This window comes from Cibotium barometz, chromosome 8 (assembly GCF_041138505.1).
Source record: "Cibotium barometz isolate CiBa-2024 chromosome 8, ASM4113850v1, whole genome shotgun sequence".
In the NCBI taxonomy this organism is placed as follows: domain Eukaryota; kingdom Viridiplantae; phylum Streptophyta; class Polypodiopsida; order Cyatheales; family Cibotiaceae; genus Cibotium; species Cibotium barometz.
Window position 1 is genome coordinate 40977567 of NC_141053.1, and position 24854 is coordinate 41002420.

The 24854-nt window shown below is 43.0% G+C and overlaps 1 protein-coding gene and 1 pseudogene across 1 annotated transcript in view; one reads left to right on the top strand and one right to left on the bottom strand.

The window, feature by feature from the left end:
* LOC147636268 (protein-S-isoprenylcysteine O-methyltransferase B-like) overlaps window positions 1-15929 on the top strand; it is a 62849-nt gene extending 46920 nt beyond the window's left edge. The window contains exon 5 of the mRNA XM_086801712.1: window positions 15141-15929. The gene's annotated coding sequence lies outside the window, so the exon portion shown is untranslated. The remainder of the gene's footprint in view (window positions 1-15140) is intronic.
* LOC147636270 (uncharacterized) lies at window positions 4415-5715 on the bottom strand (annotated as a pseudogene).
* Window positions 15930-24854: the final 8925 nt, after the last annotated feature.

A 24854-nucleotide genomic window follows, 5' to 3' on the forward strand; every position in this document is an offset into this window, starting at 1 on the left:
CGGTGACTTGTGGCACTTCCGTTTTGGCCACTTGAATGTGGATGCGCTGCGGTGGGCTTTCTGGGACCAGTTGGTGGATGGCTTGCCAGATGTTGGCAGCAAGCAGGGACGCTGTAGTTCTCGCATTCTTGGTAAGCAGCACAAGGAATCTTTTCCGAAGTAGGCTTCTAGGCGGGCTTCGAAACCTTTGGAGTTGGAGATGACTGCTAACAGGTGCATCGATAAGGTCCTAATCAGGGCATGGTGCCAAGATCAGATGGTTTGCACAAAAGGAAATGAAAGAAATAAGGATCATATGAAAATTGAGGCAGGTTGCTAAGTGTGCGAAATGACGAAATTTGAAAAATATGCAATAGCTTTTCCTTAGGTTCTAGGATCATTTGGAGTTAATCGCATCACTTCTTCACATGGCACATCACAAGCAAACTCATGCAAAGAAGAAACTTGAATTGGAGACGAAGTGAACAGCATTGAGTGAGAGTTTGGCCTCGAATATGCCATTTCTTGCTCAGTGGTTTTGGAGTACAGCAAGAAAGTCCACGTAGAAAGCTTCATTCTTTGATTGACAGCTGCACAATTAGAGGCAAGCAAAGAAGGCAGACAGTGAATGCATTTGTTGCTTGAAGTATGGCTGAAATCCAAGAGCGTGGACTCAGTATGGCTGAAGTCCAAGAGCTTGGGCTCTATAGATTGAAAAGGAAAATGGAGAAAGCCAAAGTACGTTGTACAAAGAAAAAGAGGTCTCAGCCAACGGGCATGTATCCATGTGGGCTTGTGACTTGGAGAGGGGGGTCTCGAGTTCAAATCCCTGCAGGCCCCCATTGTTATTGTGGCCACTTTGCGGTCACAAATTGTAACGCCTTCAGGTGGGAAGACCAAGCCACCTCTGGGCAGTGTAATAAATTGTGACTACAGCAGAAGGATCTACTCAAGGAAAAAAAAGGCAAAAAGAAAAGAGGGTCTGGAATTTAGAAAGTTGGGCTAGTGCATGCTGAAATTGTAAGCTGAGATCACAAAATTGAATTCTGGGGGTTTGGGGGAGGGGTTTCTGAATTGACAGTAATGCAATATCCTGCTCTAAGATGACAAGTGTAGGCTGAAGTGGCATGTTTAATAAGGTGTAAGCTGACATGACAAGTCTAGCGCTTATTGTATGTTGACACAATCGTCCAGTGGTGTTAATGGCATGCAAGCCACATTTCAGTTCATAAACATAGCATGTTATATTGAACATCTTTCAAATTCTATAAATTTTCTAGTCTTTAGTACTTGCCAGTAGAATGACATGGATACTCTTAAATGCAAGGAATCTCCTGAAGGTTTAGTAATTGCATGTTGGAAGTCAAACAAAAGTATGTTTCAATTAGGCAAGGTTATGCACACTTTACGACAAATTTTATTCATCTTGTAAGGACACTCATGTGGCGACCGGTCCATTTTGTTAGCATATATCATCTCTTGTTGGTGGCTTTTCTGGTGTCTACGGGGGCCATTTATATGCTCTAGCATTCCCCATATTTTCCCATATTTTTTCCCTATTTTATGGGCCATGGATGTGGGTTGCCCACCCTTTTTTATGTTTTAAAAACCTATTTTCAGGTTGTGTAGGACTCAAGAGACTAGGAGGTAGTCGGCCAGCTCATATAGGAGTGTATATATATGCTTCCCTCTTCCTCACTTTTTATCATTCTTGATCATTGTTTCTTGATCACTTTTGTGAGCACCTTCAGCCCTCTGCCTACGGAGTCCACTCCTCACCTATGGGCTAGTTGTATCCATTCTTTCTTGAGGATAAGTGCATCAGCGTTTTGCTGTTTTCTCTCATTTCTCTCTTGGAGCTGTTTTTGTCATTCGTCTACATCTTTCTGCTGCCCTCTAACATGATATCAGAGCCCAGAGACGTCTGGACCTGGAATCGCTGATTGGAGGTTGATTGTCTGCGATTTCACGCAAACTTGGTGGTGGTCCGCAGTGGGTCATACCTGCGTTTTCTTCTTCAGAGGGGTAGATCTGCATTTTTTTTGTGTTTTTTTCTCCTCTCCACTCTCTTTCTATCCCGCTCACCCTCCCTACAAGTGCAGAGAGCAGCTCTTGGGCTGTTTTGGTGGCTGCGTTTTTCAAAGGAGTTACATCATGGCAACTCATCCAACCTCGGGCGGTTCAAATACCCACTCTCCTGACTTTTCCTTCAGATGCCAAGTTGGATGGCACAAACTATGACATCTAGAAAGTCATGGTGGAAGCAGTCTTGGAGATTTATGATCTTTTGGAGTTCATCACTCGATTGGTACTTCGTTCCAACCTGGTGGGCACCGCAAGGGAAGGGATGCCCTTACACACGAAGCTGCTCTATGGGGTCGGCTTAATGCTCGTGCTCGATCATTCATTGTTCTGAACTCTCAACCCTCAGTCATCCCTCACATCACATGGGATACCCATGCACATGTTGCTTGGAAGAGACTCTCCGACATCTACGATCGGAAGACACCCATCAAGAGTCTCCTTGGAGCTTCAAATGTTGAAGCTTTCACCCACTGATTCTACTTCCATGCGGGATCACATCAACAAACCGGAGTCATTGTGATCTGAGATTTCTGGGTGCAGGAAGGAGATTTCCAGTGAGAATACGGCCATCCGGCTACTTGCGCAGTTGTCCCGAAATATTTGAGCTTCTATTTTGCACTTCTTACCTTAGGATGAACGAAAACCGTTACCTGGGATGAGCTGGTGCCTATGGTCCTTGATCAAGACAGCAGATTCAGGGATTCTTCTTCAAAGAAAGGTAACCAGGCTTTCATTGGACAAACAGGGGGTAGCCTAACAAAGGCAAAAGGTGGGGCACCTCCTTCTAAGGACTCTAAGGACTCCAAGGATTGCAAGGATGCAAAGCTGAAGGGATCTTCAACTTCTAATTCTTTTGGCAACCATAAGGTTTGTGATTATTGCCCCAAACAGGGACACTTACGGTGACAATGCAGGAGTCGCATGCGGGATTTGGAAGGAAAGTCAAATGACAAAGGGGCAAGCTCATCCGCCAAAGTTGTGGAGGAGTCAGATTTCGTCACCCTGATTGATCTCGAGTCCGAGACTCCCCCTCCAGTGGGGTTGAATAGGCTTTTTCTTCTTGTTTCCACTCTCCTCAGTGGATTTTGGACAACGGTGCCACACAACACATGACATATCGCAAGGATTACCTTGATGAACTACAGCAAGGCCATGGCAGAGTTGCCATTGGAGATAACACTACTGTTCCTATTCTTGGCGAAGGGACAATGCCCCTCATTCTGAATGGCAATGGAGGGAAGTACACCTCAAGAGTGCTATATGTGCCAGATTTAGGATTTCATCTCCTTTCAGTACATGAGATTTGCAAATTGGGCACTACGGTGGAATTATGGAGGACTCTGTGATCATTCGGGGCCCTCACATTGACAAGATGCAAGGCATGGAGAATTATGGCCTCTACAAACTCACGGGCTCACACAGGTATCCGCACAGGTGATCTTTGGCATGCTAGATTTGGACATCTTCATTTGGAGGCCTTGTAGAAGGCTTTTCGAGAGCAACTGGTGGATAGATTGCTAGATGTTGGCACACGTGAGGGCCCTTGTCACTCGTCTCAAAGGGAAACAACATCGGGAGGCTTTTTCAAAGAAGAATACACGACGAGCTACGGCACCTCTAGAGCTGGTTCATGTAGATTTGTGTGGCCCGATGCGCACTTCGTCTCTTGATTCTGCCAGTTATGTTTTTCTTTTGGTTGATGATTCTAGCAGTATCATCCCCAAATTGATAGACAAAGTGAAATAGCTAATTTAGTGGTCCTCGATCTACTCAAATGCTATGTTTCCGATCAAAAGGCAGCATGGGAGAAGTATTTTCCCTTGGTTGAGTTTGCATACAACACAGTGCATTCCTCAACTAGCAAAGCTCCATTTGAGGTTATCTATGGTAAGGTAATACTTTCACCCATCCTTCGAACTATGGACGAGATTTTTGTTGTTGATGAATATGTTAAGAGATCTGGATACCGCCTATGCACAAGTTCGGACAACCATACAACACTCTCAAACAAAGCACAAAAAGGCTGTCGTTCAACATCGGCGTAATATGGACATCAAAGAATTGGACCAAGAGGTCTTGAGTTCAAAACCCCCCTTGGAGCTTTCTCGGCGGCATCGTCAACGGGTGGATAAATAAGCCCCTATGGGCGGCGGCCTACGGACGGTGAAAAATTGGTAACTATGGAAGGATCTTGGGCCAAAGGCCAGTTGGAAAAAAAAAAGAGCAGGATTGGGTGCTTCTCAAGTTTGAAAAGGCACGTCTCCGCAGGAGACCAAGGCAAGAAGGCAAGGCTCTCAAACTTGCCGGATAAGCTCCAGCCAAAAGTCCCGAACAGTCTCAACTGGTGGAATGACCCTCTACTCAAAGATGCATCTGCAGCGAGCCCGCCATACAAACCAAAGTGCCAGGCTGCTAATGAGCTCCCAGCGAGGATCGCCCTCTCCCGACCATAAAGCAGTGCTGAAGTCTGGAACCTGAAGTGGAAGAAGGTGACCTCGCTGAGCCTGAAGAGCAAGACTATCTGTTGTCGTCTCATATCCAAGCGCGGGTCCTGACAGAGTGCTCCAAGCCACGGCACCCCATGTAAAGATCTGGTCACCCCCAAGGTGGCTGTATAATCCCAAAATCCGTCGCCAGATCTGCTCTGCAAGAGTGCAATCCCAGAGGCAGTGCCTCTGTGTCTCCTGTGTGTGTCCACAGCCGGAGCAATCTGGTGGTCTACCACCGAAACTGAGCCAAGTGCCCACAGCAATGGCTCTATGGGCAACCAGCCACTGAAAGGTAACCGTACGCCTAGGCTGTCTACTACTCCAAATGCGCTGCCAGAATGCAGTCAGAAACTCTGTTGAAATGCCCTCACGCCGCCAATGCTCTGCAGCAGCTGGACTGGCCTGTCGTTGAGCTAGCAAAATATGTCTGCCAAGCCGTGCCAAATACTGAAAGAACGGCGTGGGCGGTCTCTCTGCCGAGGCAAAAGGACTACCACTCGCCTGGGTCCCACTGTAAACGGGCCAGTGGCCGGGCCTCCCATGCCCAAAGGCGCCACTCAGAGTCAACGGTGATGGCCTCCGGGTCTGGGTCAACATGCCAAAGTCTGCCACAAGCTCCTACTACTCGGATCCGCTGAAAGATGCAGTCAACCACAAGCTCCGACTCAATCATGACTCTGTGAAGTCGTCCACCCTCACCCACCTCAAAGAACAATGTGCAATCCCCAGAACAACCTCTCACTGCAATGAGTATCTCTAAACGCGTGAATGCCCCCATCCAGGTGGGTGGAGTCTAAATCCTGGGCTGTAACCAAGTCTCTGGCACTGCTGCCTCAATATCACTAATCATCTGCGGAACACCCCTCAAACTTGCAAGCCTCAAACTCTGCTGCTCCTCAGGAAGCTGCCGAAACTGTATCCAATCACCAAGGCACCGAGCAGGTCCAGCAGTCAAAGCTCCCCAAGAGACATGCGGTCTGGATCCAACCTTGTAGCCTCTATCTGTTCGAACCTGTGGATTCCAAACCAGGGGCTGTCTCATGATCTCCTCAGTGCAAGAGGGAGGAATCTGGATCAAAGCAGGGCGTAGCTGCTCTCATGTCCTCAACAAACTGCATGCAAATCTGTCCTCAGTCCTCCGTGGGAAACCAACTCTGCGCATCTCTGTGAAAATCCATCGGGCCTCTGCCTACCACGGGCCTCCTGTAGCTGGAGTGCATCTACCAAGTCTGTGTAAGAGGAGCTCCTTCCAAGGCTCAACGCCTGGTAAGAGTCCTCGAACAATAAGCTTGCCCAAAAGCGCTTGGCTCTGGCAAGCTGGGTCCACAATCCCTAGACCTCCCTATGCTGTCGGCAAAGTGATAACTGGCCAAGCAACTTTGGCCCTAGCCGGCCCTCCGTTTCTCCCAGACCACAGAAAAGTCCTGATCAGGCGCTGAACCTGGCTGATACATGAGCCTGAAAATATCCAGCAGGAAGTAATGTACCACATGGTGGCCAAAAGCACCTGATTCGCCACTACCACCCGTCCAGCCAAAGAAAGTCTCGCAGAGCTCCAGAAAAGGAGCTTCCGCCGAATGCTCAAAAGTAAAGGAGCAATCTGCTGCTCGGCTGTCAAGTCAATTCCGACATGGCATCCCAAATACCGCACTGCCGTGCCAGGGGGAATCCACTGAAACTGCATGCTAGGTCGCCATGGCGGTACCTCGTCTCTATTCAAAAGATTAATGATGTGTCTTTCAGGTTGGCTTTGCCCAATCATTGGAAGATACATAATGCTTTCCACATCAGCTTGTTGAAACTATATATTGGAACTCCACCTTCTCAACCAGTTATAGAAGATCCACCAAAAGTGGATGATTTAGAAGAGGTGCTTCAACCAGAAGAGATTGTCTTCCATCAAGAGCGTAAGCTTAAGGGAGGCAAGGTCATACATAAGTATTTGGTTAAATTCAAGAACTGTTCCCCTATGGATTCAAGGTGAATGCAAGAACAAGATCTTAAAGAATATCCCGATCTCCTCAACAACTATTTGGATTCTGGAAGCTTTTCAGTTGAAGACAATTGTTTAGAAGCCGGGGGGAATGTAACTACTCCCTAATTTCTCGGGAATTCACTATTATCCATGGACATGGGTGTTGGACACTACATGTAGCCATGGAATGTATATGGTTAAGCTTCCCATGTATATGTATGCTGGCTGTATCTACGAGATCCTAGCTGCATAGAAGCATGTTAGGCATTTGATGGATCTTGGAGAACCAAATGCAATACATAATGCCATGGACATTTTTTTTTCTGGGAGAGAGATCCTACTATCAGTTAACGTTACAATTCGCTCATCGTCCTAGCCAAGCTGGTGACGAGAGCTACAAAGTCCATCCACGCGGCCCCCAGAAGAGAGCGATGGTTGCACTCGACTACGGAGAGCGGAGTGGCTACACGGGAGTCCTCCTAGAGGGAAGGGGTTAGAACACAAACGACGTTGACGATGAGGCTTTGGAGGGTGCGGAGGAAGATGCCGCCAAGGGGTCCAAGCAAGGTTTGAACCCAAGACCTCTCGGTTCCAGGCAAACACTTTACCGCTTGAACTACCTCCTCCTTGGCAATGCCATGGACATTTTATGGATCTTGCAGAGCCAAATGCCATAGCGTTTGTAAATTTCAAGTACATGTAAATAGATGGGGTTTCTTCCAAAATGTGTGCACATTTGTGTGCATGGTTTACTTTTGTTTGTGTGTATTGTTTTGTTTGCATGGACAATGCCTGAATTTTATTGCATGAGGAGCTCATGAATTTGTGGATGCCTGGACTGCACCCATGAGTTAGTATGTTGCATAATCTGTCTTCAGTTAACTTGTATTGATGGGTTTGTTCAGGAATAATTGATATGCAGCCCACTCTTACAAATGTTTTCTATTTCCATGCATGCATGCAAGACAATTTAGCTAAGTATGGTTAACGATCTTCTTCTCCATGATCAAGAACCCCCATGCATGCGACATGCATGGTCAGGAACCCCCATGCATGTGACATGCATAACTACAAACCCCCATGCACGTGACATGCATGGTTAGGAACCCCCATGCACGTGACATGCAGGACCAGAAACCCCCCTGCATGCAAGCTTTTCTAGCTACCTGCATGCATCATGCAATACTTTATCTTTTCATGCACCTAAAAGTGTGCCATGCAAGTTTACTTTTCCTAAAGTAAAGCATGCAAGCTCACTTTTCTCCAAAAGAGTCATGCAAGATTAGTTAACTCAAAAGAAAAGTAAAAAAGTAAGCCTCTTCCCCACTTTTTACTACACTAGTTGCTTCTTTGCTAGTAGCCATTCTTTGTGATCCAAAAGTCTTGCACAAATCTCTCCCTACTACATCTTTTCATGAGCAATAACCTCCCCTCCTTCTCTTCATCTAGGCGCCTTCTTCTAGGCTGAATACAACTCTATAAATTCAGATTTCCAGCCTCATTTCAAGACACTTCTTGGCCCTTGTTTCTTGCTCTATGTAGTGCACTTATTATAGAGTATTTCTCCAGCCATACCATAGTGTTTTTTTCTCTCCAAAACACTAAGAAGTTGGCTGAATTCTGATTTTTCAGAATTGAAAGTCTCCATTTAAGCTAGAAGAAGAAGAAGAAGACTATTCCCAAGATTGAAGCTGTGGAAGAATCATCTTGGCTCCGGTTACTACAAGTTCTATGCGGGAGAACCCTTGGGAAGTGCCGGGCATTCTCCTAAGGCTAATTTTTCAGCCACTAGGTGGTTGATCTTATTGAAGTTAAGCTACATTTGGAGAAACCGGGATTGCTGGGCAATCTTGGTGAAGGTGCTAGGCACCATATTGCTAGTTTGTACTTGGCTACTTGTGGGCAAGTATAGTTTTTTGAAAGTTGTTTTCATGTTCAATCATTTTGGAAGAAATGGTGGTGAATGGCTGGGCCAAGCCACCCATTTTATGTACTCGTGAAATTCTTACTTAAGGCAATACATATCGTTCAAGGGAAGGGTGGGGGTGCCAAATCATCTAGCAGCCAGGGAGCAAGGAAGAAGCCACACACAATCTGTAACTATTCTGACTCAAGGAATTCTTGATATCTTCCGGAATTATGCTGTAAATCAGCACAGCCAGCCTGTAGAGAAACAAGAGAAGATGTCAACCAACCCTAGAGATCCAGTATACAAGTTGACTAGCTTTCTGTGGTCTGTATGCAACTCAACCAGCATAAAAGAAGAGAGAAGTCCCTGTCGACCAGCCCTACGGTATATGTCATGATAGTCACCGACCAAGGAGGCATAAAGCAAAGATACCTACAGGTATATGCACCATATGGAGACCAACCAGCTGACCAAGTAGTAAATCCAAGGCTCTCTTTGCAATTAATGAAAGAGAATACAGAATAGGTAGTGTCATAGGCAGGTGCATGAATAAAGAAACTAATTGCCAAAACATAGCATACATTCAGCGTATATATATGTACATTCAGCATCCATCACATCATGGGTATGTACCAATACATTTGTCTCATAGGCATCATAAACGTATACATCCTGAAACACCAAAATACAATCTTGCACATGACACAACACTAGGGGTTGAAGTTGGGCCACCAACAGAGTATTCTCTTGTACAAGATGTGGGTGCTCGATAGATCCATTCCTCCGCTAGCACCAGATCTATTCAAATCAGTGAAATACAGCAAAGAAAAACAGGTCCTCAGTCACCGACTAGGGCAAAGCAATCACCAACTGCTCTCCAAAGAAAACAAGCCCTTGGTCACCAACTAGGGCAAAGTAGTCACTAAGTGCCTTCGGGAGAAACCAAGCCCTCGGTCACCAACCAGGGCAAAACAGTCACCAATTGCTCTCTTATTACACGGCTGTCCTCACAATTGTTCTGACAACCAGCCATGTTTCAAGCTTCCTGGCTACTCAAAGGTTCCACCAGATCATACTTGAGTTCTCCAGGCTCATCCGGGACGACATCCTTTAGGTCTTCTTGATTGAAAAATTGCCTGCGTGGTGTCCAACAGCCCCAAACAGCACTTTGGCCAAATCGTCTGGCAGCTAGGGAGCAAGGAAGAAGCTAGGCCCAATCTGTAATTGTTCGGACCCAAGGAATCCTTCATATCTTCCGGAATTATGCTGTAAATCAGCACAGCCAGCCTGTAGAGAAACAGGAGGAGATGTCGACGAGCCCTAGAGAGTGAGTATACAAGTCGACTAGCTTCATGTGGCCTATATGCAACTCGACCAGCATAAATAAGAGAGAAGTTCCTATCGACCAGCTCTACAGTATATGTTTATGATGTCAACGAGCCATCTGGCACCAGTCAGCCAGTTTCATGTCTCATCCCTTTGCTGCCCAACAGCCCTATGCTCTCTCTTGAAGGAGTCAACTTGCTTTGTTTTGGCTGCCCCTGGCTTGTTCAGCACACCATGCTCCCAGAAAAGCAACTCATGTGCTTTAAAAATACCTCCTCAGCTTCTTTTAGCAACTCGTGGGATTTTGACCCAGTGCCCGGGTGCCCATTACTTATAACTGGTCTCGGTACATTAACAAAGTCCATCCCGATGTGAACTCTCTTATAACTTATAAGTTTGAACCTGCAACATAAACTTTAGTAGACAAAAGAATAATAATGAAATAAGGTTGAGTGTGCACACTTACCACCTGCAAAACACATAAAATCACTGCCTTAGTCCCAAACAGGTGTGCTCACATGTATCCACGGGGTGTCTAGGCATCCCAGATGCTCGTGGACGTTCACAGGCAAAATACCAGGCAAACAAAACAAGTCACACATGCAAGTGCATTTCATAGGCAAATGCTTGTGCATAGTGATTTGGATTAAATCTCCTAACTTGTCATCTTGTACACCAAAATAGTTGCGACCATGGGCACCACCCATGCAAGATCCCAAACACTGTACTCACAGAGTAACTGTCCTTTTCATGAGTTGATATAACTCACTAGGGTCACCAATCCTTCCATAAGTTCACATAACTCACCAGGATCACCAAACTCTTCCATGAGTTTACATACTCGTTGAACAGAGTCACCAACTCTTTCATGAGTTCAAATACTCATTAGGATCACCAACCCTTCCATCAGTTCACACACTCACTAGGATCACCAACCCTTCCATGAGCGAACCCATCATGCTCCTAGATTCTTCCAAGACAAATTCGGAAATTCCTTCCGCATGTCACAAATCTCTGGAGGATTGTGACGTCCCCCTTGGCTTCTAATCAGTTGTCCACAACTGAAAAGCGTCCAGATATGCAATAAGGGGATCCGGGTACTCCTTAAAGTATGCCTCATTAACAAAAGAAGAATCCTCTTCTGACTTCAGAGAAGAATTGGTAAAATCTGTTAAAATCAATGCCTTCAGGACTAAATCTTAGATTCATTGTTGTGGTGAGCAGAAATGGAAGCAAGCAGAGCACCAACATGAAAGCACTAGTAGGCACTGGAAGCAAAAAGAGCACCAACAGGGAAGCATTGGTATGCACCCTCAGCATAAGCATGGTGAAAATAAAAATAACAATAATCGTCGTTAGGAAACACTCATCTTGAAAACAAGAATACAAATAGCTTGAAGAACTACTGCAACAGTCAAATGACTCAGAGGAAGAGGAATATCCAAAGAAACAGAAAAATCAGCTTACTCTACACTAGATAGCAGGGAGATAACAAAAGGATTCTCTTGGAGCAAAGATGAATCTCTACCTAGAACGCCACTCAAAGCAAAAGGAAAATTCCAGAACAACAACAAAGAAGTACCAAAGCTCAAAGCATAATTGGCTGAGCAATCAAAAGAATTAAGACAGATGACCTACTACTATAATCAAATAATAATGGACAATCAGATGTGCGCCCAAGGTAATATTTAACTAAAAATAGAACTTGCAAAGTATGAAAAGGCATTGACCCAATAGCCAAACAATAATGGACTATCAGATGTGCGCCCAAGGTAATATTCAACTAAAAATAGAACTTGCAAAGTATGAAAAGACATTGGCCCAATAGCAAGAAGATCTCTGTTGTCTACTGAAAAAGAACAATGAGCTATTGACCGAAATGGAGCTTTTGTAGATACAATGTATAGAAGCACTAACTAACTTCTTCAAAATAAGTATAAAGATGGTTAGTAACTCTGTTGATCAAATAGTTTTAGGAACTAGGCTCAAGAGCACCTCATGCACTTGGAACAAGTTTTTCAAAAAATGTGCGCAAAATAGGCAATGGTCAACTTCTCTGGTGGGTGGGGTGGTTTGCTTTCTGGAAGTTCAAATGTAAACATGTCAAAGACACAAATAATTATGTGGCCGACATGTTAACATGTGAAGAGTCAATGGAATCATTGTATGCACATTGTGCTAAACTAGATGTAACGGAACCCACGTGGATCAGATACATAACCCATGTGGCACTATATAGCCAAAATTAATGTAACATAACCTGTAAGCCCAACGGAGCGTGCAGTGACAAATTCAACCACGTATGCAAGAGATATAAATAGAGAGATAGAAGAGGGAGAGAAATGAGTATAGGGGTTTCACACATTACACCACGTTGAGCGGGGAACAGGCCCCGCTCCCTTTTCAAGAATTTATTTCAGGAACAATCCACGAGCTCTTCCAAGCCAGGACCAATACAATATTAAACAAGAGTACCGATGTTGAGGTTGGTCTGAGGTCGGTGTCGAGACACAAGATCTCGGATGCCGAGCTCACCACGAGGATGACCCACAAGAGTCTTATACTGGGCTAGTATCAATATGCAATGTCTAAATCAAATTTGATGCTCTTGGATCTCCACAAGTGTCTCTTCAAACTGGACAAATAGAATCCCGAAAGGCACACATCAAAGTGGTAGATGCGGATAGAATAAGAAGAGATGGCGGCTCTCTATAAGCAGTAGCAGTACCTTGTGGGTGGTGCTTAGCTGAAAGGGAGAGATAAGACAGGCGCTATTAGGCGGCAAGAAAGGCAACGGCGGCGCTCTAAGGAGGTGGCAGCGGCGGTGTAAACTTGGCGAATTGGTGGCAGCGGATTTGGGCTCTGGGCGGTGGAGGTGCCGGTGGAGTTGGGCTCTGGGTGGCAGAGGTGCCGGTGAAGTTGGGCTCTGGGCGGTAGCGGCGCCGGTGGAGTTGGGCTCTAGGCGGCAGCGGCGGCGGTGGATCAGGCAGCGACGTCGGAGGAACAGGCTGAGCTGAGCTTTGGGCGGCGTAGGCAGGCGGCTTTGGGGCAGCGGCGGAAACTGGTGGTTCAGTCGGCAGAGACGGTGCTGCAAGTAGGGCATAGAGGCCGAGGGTGGAGAGGGAGATTTTGATGATGAAGATAATGATCAAGCCTTCAAAGATGGGTCTCCCAAAATGGCTCTCCAAAAATTTTATGATTCTCCAAGAGGATGCAAGCTTCTTTATATAAAGGGGTTCTTGCTTTTGCCTTGCTTTGCTTTTGCTTTTTCGACTTGCTTTTGCTTTTTCTCATTTAAATATTCATAATAACCAAACTTCTTGATTTGTGCTTTTATAGCTTTAGGGCCTTGCTTTTTGGCCCTAGAGCTGCTTTTTGGAAAAGTGGATTTTAGCTTTTTGATCCAGTTTGATGTCCTCTTTCCAATGGTGCCCTTAGCTTTTGGTCAACATAGTTTGACTTTTTTCTTTTTTTTGCTTGTTGACCAATATTGGTGCTTTGTCCAATGCTAGCTTTAGGAATCCTGTTCCCTTGTATATCCATCAATTTGTCGAAGTGTTTGGGCATGAGTTTCATCATGTGAAAAGAGCTCGGAGGGCCAAATAGTTACGTTAAGCACTTGGTCATTTCACCCTTTTTTGGACTTGGAGATGAAGTAACTTGGAGCAAGGCGTGTAACTTGGAGATGAAGTAACTTGGAGGACAAGTCACCGCCTTACTTTTTGTACAAATGTGACCTCACAAGGAGAACAACACGTCTTAGTGTGCATTCTCTTGTTTGTAAGCCTTCATTAGCTAGTATCCCTCTTCACTCTCTTGTTTCTTGAGTCACAATTTTTTTTCACTCTTACTCCAGGGTTTTTCCAACCCTTCACAATATATGATTATTGAAATCATTGTGCTCATCTTTCTCGTCATTCTCTTGACTAGCTTTTCTTTTACTGGCTCTATTGAAACATAGAGTCTCATTTTCATATCTGTAGAGGTGTGACAGTTTGCACTTTCCTTGTCAATTTGGGTTGCAGATCAAGTCCTAGAGCTGCTCTCAGGAAAGCAAGTGATGCTTGATTTTGTTTTGATGGACTTCACATGCTGTAATCGGGATGGACATGAGCTAGTTGCTGTTGCTGTTCCTCCTATGAAGTCCTACTAGGACTTGCATCTTCTTCACTGTTTATTTGCTCAAGGGGTTTGTTGCCAATATAGTTAATGGATGCAGGCTAGTTCTAATGACTCTTGTTTTCTCAAAAACCACATATTGGTTGCCTGTATCCCTTTGTTCATTATTCCAGTGGGAATACACTCCATAGACTTATCATTGAGTTTTGTTTATTTGGCATATGTGCAAGCAAGCACACCCAAACACCGTCACCTGCAACACACTCGGCTTCGTGTCTGACCAAGCTTCCTGAAACACTATATCTTTCATTGCTCGGTTGGGATATCTACTAATTACATGGGCTGCTGTAGCAACCAGCTTCAGCCCAAAAATTACCACGAATACATCCACATAGCTTCTTCTACTAAATGTTGTCTTGTCCTCTCCGCTACAACATTGTGTTCAGCTGTGTGAGTAGAAATTTGTTTTCTTATGCCCAGTTGTCTGCAAAAATCAGCTAAATGTAGTGTCTTTTATTCACCCCTCTATCTGACCAAAGCACCTCTAGTTGGCTGTGAGGCGCAGTTTCAGTTTCAGCCAAAGTTTTCCACTGCTTGCAACTTTCAAAATTGCTCGACTTAATGTATGTCCACACCTTTCTAGAGTAATCATCAATAAAAGTGCAAATCGGCAGTGTTCATGGGACCCAAAAGACTAGGGTACATTTGCTTGCTTGTTTTTGTATCTTTGGAATGGTAGAAGATGCATTTTGAATTTTTACGTACATGTGACTGCTGTCACAAAATGGAAGTTTGGGTTTAGTGGTAGGCCTTTATCATGTCTGTGTTTCTATCCATGTATGGATAAGTGATAAGAACTTAACATAATGGTAAGCCTGATGATGTAAAAAGTAAATTTGTGTCTTTTTATTTGTAACCAACACCTACTTTCAGGCACTGACAAACATATGATTACTGATGACTGATTGTGTATTGTCGCTTTCAAATGCAGTTGATACATGAAGGTTTGTATCATAGTAGAGATTATACTCTGTTTTCTCATGAATCAGATCTTGCATTATTCTATGATGCACTTTTTGTTCTCTTATTGACCCTTACCGTTGTTACTTTGAGCAAGAAGTACCTTAGTTTTATGAGGTTCAAAACCTCAATGTTTAACAGCCCCCCCACCCCAGCCACCCACCCACTGAGACACACACACACACACCATATTATGTATCTATCGTAGGGTGTGAAACTGATATCATTATGTGTGCAGGCTCAGCAGGGAGCTCCATGTGCGGTCTTCATTTTGAAGATGTCCAGGCATATATTTATTCTGTGGACAAAGTCCAAATGTAATATTTCTGGCTCAGCTGCACTTGTTGATTAGTGTACGTGTGTTATGTTTAAGAGGTCAGGAACAAACGCGAAATTCTGAATGAGTGGAATGTGACATACCGAGAGCCACCGAGAGAGCATGCAAGTTCAAAAGTCGATGTTTTCTGCTAGACGAGGATAAAACGATATCAATTGTGAAGCTGCGAGATGGTTCTCTTATACTTCGCTGATTGTAGGGTTCTTTGGGCTTTGTAAAGGGCAATCTGGTCTTTGTCTGCCCTTCACAGGCTGCAATCACAAACATATAATCTGATAGCAAGTAATCCAAGTGATGTACAGTTACCAACTTTTCAGTTTTCAACCATAGATCATAAATCACTTCCATCGTCCACATAAGAAATCAACAACAGACCAGCCTTTTACCCAGACACAAGAGGCCTGGGTTTAGAGATCTTTATACAAAAGAGGGCAGGGTATTGACATTTAAAGTGCCTCCACGTGTCATCTTATAATTTGTCCTTGCCATAGGTCATAATTTGCAAGGCAATTCTATTACATTTAGTTCACCATTGCTGATTGGAAGTCCATTTAACCATCTTAGCTTATGCGCGTAACAAGTACTGACCTCTAGAATGCAAGAGAACCAATGTGCTTGAAATCAACAAAATCAAAGGTCTGTCTTTGAATATTTTCAAGAGTAAGCACCCTAGGCTTGGAATTTTCAATATTTTCAAGGCACCCACCACCTTCCAAATTATCACTACGTTTTCTTAACACGTTCAAAGGATGTGAAGTGTAATTTTTGTAAATTTTTATTCGTGTGTAGATAAAAGTTTCACTTGAATTTTCGTATCTAATAATTAGCAATCTTCATTATTTTTGACCCACCATATAAAATGGCATGATGATATTAGTGGTATTTTAGTTTTAAGTTAACTAGCAATCTTCATATTTTTGGCTTGTCTGACGTGCCCTTTCAAGGCCCAGCCTTCTCTTTACTTAAAGCAATGGAGATCTGCATATGTAAGGATTATGATTCCTTAGCATGTTTCAAGAGGTAATGTTTTCAAGCCCATTTAATTGGATGATCTGACATGTAGCCCTGTATGAGGCATCCTTCTGTATCTAATCTTAATAGAAATGGACGGGTCAAGATTGAGAAGCTTCTAAAGTACTATGCTATCTAGGGTTATTAGAAGTAAATTACCAGCTTCTCACCAAACCATCTTAGTTGAATTTGGGGTCTCATTGGAGGTTGATGTAATCTTCCAAACAATCAAAGACAAGACTCACATAATTTGGTCTTTTGCAACTCTGTCTGGTAAAGATTGCATTGATTTATCTATACAACTAGCAAATAATGGAACATGATGATAATTTGTTTGCACAAACTACCATCCTAAAGGACCATCCTTGGAGTATATCATGTGCTTCCAACCTCAATCTCACCACATGAAATCTCAATTGAATCATTCTCATGGACATCTGTAAGCTACACATGTTTTTAACATGGATTGAGCCACCGAATCTCCCCACAAAGATGGGTTTCTACATATTACTATAGATGGATTTCATCGAAATGATAGGGTATTGGCAAAAACATGTCACATGCCTTGATGTTTGCCATTGGTTAGATTATGGCCTGACCACATTGCCTACAATGTGGGGGGGTCAATGAGGAGCAACAGTTGCGAGAGGTTTATGTTATTTGTCCCTTGTGTGACATTAGAGAGATGAGACCAAGGTGCCCTACCTTGTCAAATGTCTTGTCCATAACAAGATTTTCATATGTTACACTGCCTTTTTGGGAAGAGTTTTGGGCTTCTCTTAAGTTCTAATCAGTACATTGATTAGCATAGCCTAGAGCTCTTTCATCTGGAGACAAGAAACATAGGGACCATCTCGAGTGGACAATCAAAGAGCCTCCATACCACTTTTCACCAAAGCTACGAAGGATTGCATGACGGGCTAGTCCTAGGGTACTCTTTGACAAGTTTTAGGTATGCTTCTTGGAGATGTTTTTCACCATGGATCTCCACTTCCTAGAGTAAACAAAAGTTGTTGCCATTCAAGTGATAGATTAGATTTTAGAGGCCTTGCATTAGAAGACCTTAGACATACTTGTAGAGAAAGGTAACCGTGATCATTCAAAGGTTTCAGAGTGCATCACCACTTGCTTGTCACTTAAAAGACTTATTGCCAAGGTTGAGGAGCAGACACTACATGGATATTTATAAATCTTTTCTCTCAATGTTTTATCATGCCACCATAGTATCTAGCCTTTTCACTCTCAACTATTATGAGCTTTTATTGTGGAGTAGTTAGCTAGTTGTTTACATTTAAACATGTTCTATGCCAATGTACATGATAGATACCTTGGTCTCATAGACACTTGGGGTCGTTTGTAGGAACAATCTTCTCTTCTCTTCTCTTCTCTTCTCTTCTCTCTCTCTCTCTCTCTCTCTCTCTCTCTCTCTCTGTGTATTGGCCAAAGAGGGCATCATGGCTAGTCTCTCCCATACAAGGTCGCATGTTGATATCACATCTCAATACACGAATGATAGTTGTTTTTCCTTTTCTCTTAGTTATTTTTTCCATGACTCACTATATCCATGTTATCATTGTATCACTTGACCCTTGACCTTTTTGTGGACGTTAATGTTACTTCTTTTTGTGGACGTTGACATTACTTTCTTTTTTTCTCATCGCACATGCATGCATGGAATCAAAACATTTCATGCGGATTCAAATACTACATTTATTGCCTAATATTTTAGAACATAAAGTTTGCATTTTCTATATAGTTAAATATATTAAAATGTTAAAAATATTGTTATTAATAAAAACATGCAATATTACTTTTTTAAAGCACAATATTTTGTAGCATGTTTTTTTGAATTACCCTTGTAATTTTATATTATCAAAATAATATTAGTTTATATTATGTAATATACTAGATGTTGTAATATTATTATGTATTTTAATAAATCTACTATAAAACCATTGATAGCGTATTGAATGATACATAATTTGCAATCATTAATAGTAATTGAAAATACATGCATACTACACATACGCAAACTTCTTCCCTCCCTCCCTCCTCTCTCTCTCTCTCTCTCTCTCTCTCTCTCCCCCAAAAAAAAAGAGAGAAAATCACAAGTTTATCTATGTGTGAGAAACATCATTCATTCCTTCTACTAGTTTCATTCATGAGATCCTTTTGCTAATTTGAGTCATACTACAAAGCTTTCAATTAAAAGCCACCAAAGTCACTAATCACTAGTTGGTGATTCTAGTTACCAAGTCTCAATTGTGAGAAACCGTTATTAGAAATGGTTATCACAAAATAGTTAGCAATGTTCACCAGCCTTAGCTAGCTAGATTTGGTTGACAACTACAATCACATCAAATGAGAACTTGTGACCATATCTTTTTCTAGCACAATTCACAAATATCTATAAGGCTAATTCCTTTAAAACTCTCCCTCATAGTGAACTATGGCAATGTTTTTTTTTTTTCATTTGCTCATACTCCACTCTCCCTTCTCTTCCCTTACCTAACTCCTCCCTCTACCTTAAAACAACTTCCCCAAAGAACCTTTTCCTCCCCCCTCACGCCACAATGATTTCTCTCATGCTACAATATCACAAATCCCAGTTAAGAATCTTGTATTTTTTAGCTCAAAGAGGAGTAAAGTACCCTCTAATAGCTAACAAAGCTTCCAAACTGTATTCTTCATGCACAGGGGCTCAATGTAGAGAACAACATGAAGAGGGAAATTTTGGTGTGAAGCCACAGCCATGGAGCTTGAAGCTAAATTCCACACAATGAGACAAACCATTCTAAAAAAGAAGATTAATAGAGTAGTGTGCTTTATATTGAAGCATGAAAGAGAGTAGATACATATAACTTGAAGCTCGAGAGAAAGCAAGTCCAAGATAATACGTTGAAGCAATCTCAATCAAATGTTTATTAGAATGCACAAAAATTGACCTTATGTACAAAAGAAAGATAAGTTTATGACACTTCACACTTAGTCCTTCACTTAATAATCTCGATAAGTTTATGACACTTCACACTTAGTCCTTCACTTAATAATCTCTAGACCTAAGTTTATCTACACTCTATTCAAGCCAACATAGCAATAACCTAAATTTTAATATTCTCAACATGACGTATGGCATACCTAGTGCTATAACATTTGATTAGTATTACAAAGTGACAATTGTCTTAACGACCCAAGTCATAATGACTTCCCAAAATGCAATTTTATGCCACAACTTGAGTATTGTGACTATGTTTGTTTATGTGTCATCATAATTGACCTTGTACTTCCCATAATATCTTTGTTTTAGACACCTTCATCATTGCACACACTTATCCAACACCCAATATCGTTTATTTTAAACCCATGACCTTAAAATCCATCTTTGCTATTTAACCTTTCACATTAGTGAAAAGTGACATCTTGAAGCTCCTTATACCATTATTGACTACACTTCATCGATTCTGACCATGCTATTGACTGTTGACTCTTGCTATTAAATTGTGAAACTGATTAATTACGTGCCTCTTCGACCTTTGGCTAGCAATGACTAGGTTAAAGTTACCTCATTCTTGGTTAATGTCCCTTGGATGTTGTTACCTTTGAGGGAAACACTTTGTGGTCAATCCATATTCAATCAATGTTGTTGCTTCTAGTCTTGGGTCTTGTTCATGAATCCTTTCATAGAGTTAACCTTGTCGTGAGGATTTTTTATATTCGATAACCTTAAAGATGGATTGCGTTGTGAAGTCTCTAATTATAGGAGTGGAGATTCATATTCATGAAAAAGCCTTAAGTTGATGCCCCCACATGTAGGTTGCACGTTAACACTAGTCATGTAATTGAGCCATAAAAGTAACTTAAGGTTGATTTATAAATTTTGTAGAAATAATAAGGCAAATCAAGTCAAGATTCCATCAAACTATTTGAGAATGCTTGGTTAGCATGCATCTATTTATAATAAAAGTTTTGGGAAAAATAAAGTACCTAGTAAATCTATGATTTTTAAAATTACTAAATACATATACAAGGATTTTTATTAATTTTTTATGCGCTTGAAATTTATTCAAATTATTTTCAAAGTAAAGTTAAAATTTTATTCAAATTATTTTCAAAGTAAAGTTAAATTTTTTTAATGTTTTAAATGAGAATTACCTAAATGATGACTGGAAAACTACGTTGTTAGAAATTTTGTGACAGGTTTTTTTGTTTTTCCCAAGTATCTTGTGTCGACAATATTTCCTAGTAGAATTTTCTTTGAAACATTATACATGAAGAGAGAGAGATGATTTTTTACGAAAGTTGTTAATGATCAAAAACTGTGAGCAGGAATCGAACCGTTAGGTCCAAGAATTGGACGATCGAGCTCCTAGGAATCAAACTCTCTACGATCTAAGATCAGGAACAATCGAACAAAATCAGAGGCAATGATGAACCGTGCACAATCGGACTCAAGGAATTACTGATCGCGGATTGCAAAGTTGAACCGCAGATTAGAGAGTTGGATCACCAATTAGAGAGTTAGAGAGACAAGTTGGTTGGATCGAGAATCGTGTGGCGATTGTTAAACCAATTTCTTTCCAAGACTAGTGTTAAGAAATGCACTTTGAAGTGTTGGGGGCATTCATTGCATAATATGCACCCCAAACATTTTTTTTGGGTTAATTTATTAATTGTTAATATGATCTGGGACATGTATTGACTCTAGTCTTCACGTTTGTCATAGATTTCCTTCGTTTGGCATGCAACTGATGCCGTTCTTCATGCAACAGATGCGTTTTTCCCGGATTGCTGTTGTTGATATGCGACAGATGCGGTTGGAAGGTGGACGCTTGCGTCACAATTTCAATTGTTCTCAATGCTCGTTCGGTGATGTCGCAAGTCCGATGTTCTCGATGCTCATCGTTGATTCTGCCTCATGTCGAATTCTGCAAGGTGGATGTGTTCATGTCTTTGCATCCCGGTATTCCGTGGCATGTTACATATGTGAGTAGCATGTGGTTGTGTCTTTGCATCCTGGTATTCCGTGGCATGGTGCGTCTGGGATGAGTAGCATGTGATTCCGAATAGCTTTGTCGATCTCGAGGAATCTCAGTTGTGTACCGTTTCTATCGGCTAGCAGGTTATGGGGTGCATGTTGGATTGGTATTGCATGTAACAATTTTATTGGTTTTTTTGTTATTGGGCCATCAAATTTCTTCTCTTGTGCTATTTTTGGCATCTATTTAACGAATCGCACACTTTTCTATTTCTCATCTGATGTGTTCCTTTGTTTGTCTCTGCCTGTCCACTCTTATGGCTCCTAAGAGGAAACCACTAAATGATATTAGCAATCTGATGAAGGTTGATCTTGCTCTATAATCTTTTAGACCTAACTCATAATTAACTTCTTCATGTACATAGTCATCCAACCCTTCAAGTGCATCAATCACAACCTTTTTAGGAATTTCTCTAATACTTGGATGATTTTTTATCCTTTAAGCCAACATTTATGTCAAGTTGAGAGGCACCAAAATCTTATCCTTTCTTGGTACTTGTTTTCTTTGGGTGCCATAGTCTTGTGATGATGACGAAACTTGTTAAGAGCTATCATCATCACAACATACAAATAGGGAGATTTTTTAGGCAAGCAATTACGGGTGAGCATAAACCCAAATATAGCGAGCAATTTTTTAATGATGGGTGGCTCTCGGTCTATTCTCTCTCTCTCTCTCTCTCTCTCTCTCTCTCTCTCTCTCTCTCTCTTGCACACTTGTCTCCTTCTCTCTTTGTCACCAAGGCTGGTCATCACCAAGGATCATCACCAAGGATGGATTCATGGAAAGATGTATGATTTTTAAGACAAATTATACACCAAACCATATTTCTTTGTGAGAATAGATGTGGGTGTCTAGCTTGAGGTACTAGCTAGGGCTTGTGCCTTAAGGTTACCCATGGGGCTATCCATGTCTCACTACTAGCCTAGACGGAAACCCGGATTCTCTGCTAACTCATTCATGCTCAACTAGGACTCTAGTTGTGGGCCTCTCTCTCTCTCTCTCTCTCTCTCTCTCTCTCTCTCTCTCTCTCTCTCTCTCTCTCTCTCTCTCTAGTTGAGGTGCCTGATTGATCAGGCCAAGGCACGGAGGCAACGGCTCTATTGTTGCTTTGTGGATTTCCGCAAGGCATTTGATACTGTGCCCAGAGAGCGCCTCTTTCGGCGACTACAGACACTAGGCATACCTTCAGACATGATGTGGGGCATATACAGGCTATATGAGCAGGTCTTTGGGAGAGTCCGATGCCCAGGAGGCTTGTCCGACACAGTTGCTAGCACCATTGGTGTGAAGCAAGGGTGCCCGCTCTCCCCCACGCTCTTTGGGCTCTATATTGATGAGGTGGTCGATTACATCACACAGGGAGGAGGCTCTGGGGTTAAGCTATCAGGTATTACTGTCCATGTTATGCTTTATGCTGATGACATCGTCTTGGTATCCGACACGCAGGTTAGGCTTCAAAGACACCTTGTGGCTCTTGATGACTTCTGCACACAGCAGGGGCTCACAGTGAACCTTGGGAAAACCAAGGTTATGATCTTCCACACTTCACCCGTAGTCAGGAGCCACACTACTCTCACATTAGCAAGAGGGCGGGTCGAGGTGGTGAGCTCTTATGTTTACCTTGGCATCAGATTTACCAGCTCAGCTGGACACTTCTCCATGGCTCAAGCAGTCCGAGACAGAGTGACCCGGGGGTATGCAGCTCTTGCTGGCCCTTGAGCGTCAGTGTCATCAGGCACATTTTCAAGAACCCCGCACGAAGGGGTGGCTCTTTGATACATTAGTGACACCAGCCTTGATGTATGCAGCAGCGGTTTGGGCACTAGGGCTTGCAGCCTCCACATGGGTACAGCTGGAGAGACCACAGATCTTGATGCTCTCGAGGATGATACGCAGCAAACCATCCATCCCGCACGACATTGTTCGAGCTGAGTTTGCTGCACCACCTATGGCAGTGGTGCAGCTGGAGAGACCACAGATCTTGATGCTCTCGAGGATGATACGCAGCAAACCATCCATCCCGCACGACATTGTTCGAGCTGAGTTTGCTGCACCACCTATGGCAGTGGAGGCATTGTTCCAGACGATCTCCTTTATATACATGATGAGGGAGATGCCCACGGAGAGATTATCCCGCCGAGCTTTTGAGGCATCCAGACAGCTGGCCGAGGCTGGACACACTGGATCTTGGTATTATGCACAGATGCTACAGTGGTTCTCACATCATGGGATAGACATTGAGCGGTTGCCACCTTTTCAGTATGATCAGTCTGCTCCACGGGGTTACCTCTCTCTCAATGAGAGGAACAGAGTGATGAGACAGGACATATGGCAGCACTACATACAGGAGACATGGACAGCACCAGAGAGCCCACTACCACCGAAGATGCTGTATTACAGAGACCACTTTATGAGCATCTCAGGGGATGGGTTTATACATCGACCATGGTACATGGATGTATACATGCCACACAGCTCTCGCGTTGCTATTGGACAGCTACGAGTCTCATCACATGAGCTAGAGATAGAGGCTGGGAGAGCGGCACGGGTTCCCAGAGCTGAGCGGATATGCAGATTGTGCCGCGAGGAGGTGGAGACTGAGGATCACTTTGTATGTAGATGTAGAGCCCACCAGGGGGTCAGAGATAGATATGCAGGATTGTTTGAGGAGCACTCTTCACTACATCAGTTGATGGAGGCCTTGGACCAGCGAGAGGACAGCTTGGCAGACTACTACTAGAGCTTCATAGTTCTCGAGAGAGACTCCTCCAGACACCCGCTCCCACTAGGGGTGGGAGACAGTCCCAGCTCACAGATTTCTTCTAGAGAGCTATGCCAGTGCCAGCTGATGTACCACGTGGGGTGACCGCACAGAGAGCAGAGGAATTGAGAGCCAGGAGGAGACCTAGACAGACTGGACATAGAGCACCCCGACTCCGTCACCGAGAGATAGCAGCTATCCGAATGAGACACCAGATGGAGACACAGGAGAGGCTAGCTCGCTTTCATGTATGATATCTTATATCCCTCTTATGGCACTGGATGGAGTTAGACATAGATCTGCATAGCATGCTTGTACTACCCCTTCAGCATATAGAGATGCATCTTGCCTTAGCACTCCATCCACATCCCCACCCCCCTTATATTGTTTGTATATGGGCTCCACCGATCCATGATGATTCACAGTTGTATCCAGACACATGCACACTTTTTCTTTTGTTTCTTTTCTTCCGATGACCGAAAGAACACAATTGTATTATTTTTTGTCTCATAGGCCGACTTTGGCCTCTCGTAGACGTTAATATATCTTTCTCTCTCTCTCTCTCTCTCTCTCTCTCTCTCTCTCTCTCTCTCTCTCTCTCTCTCTCTCTCATCTCTCAGTCTCTCTTTCTCTTTCTGCCTTTTTTGTCTCTATTTTTGTCAATAGCAAAATAAATTTACTCCAATAAAATGATACATCCAGATAAAATGAGAGAAACTAAAATAAGCATTACTCCATTGAAATTGTTCCAATAAAATGAAACCTCGAAACATTTTTTCACATCCCATACATCTCTGGAGTTAAATT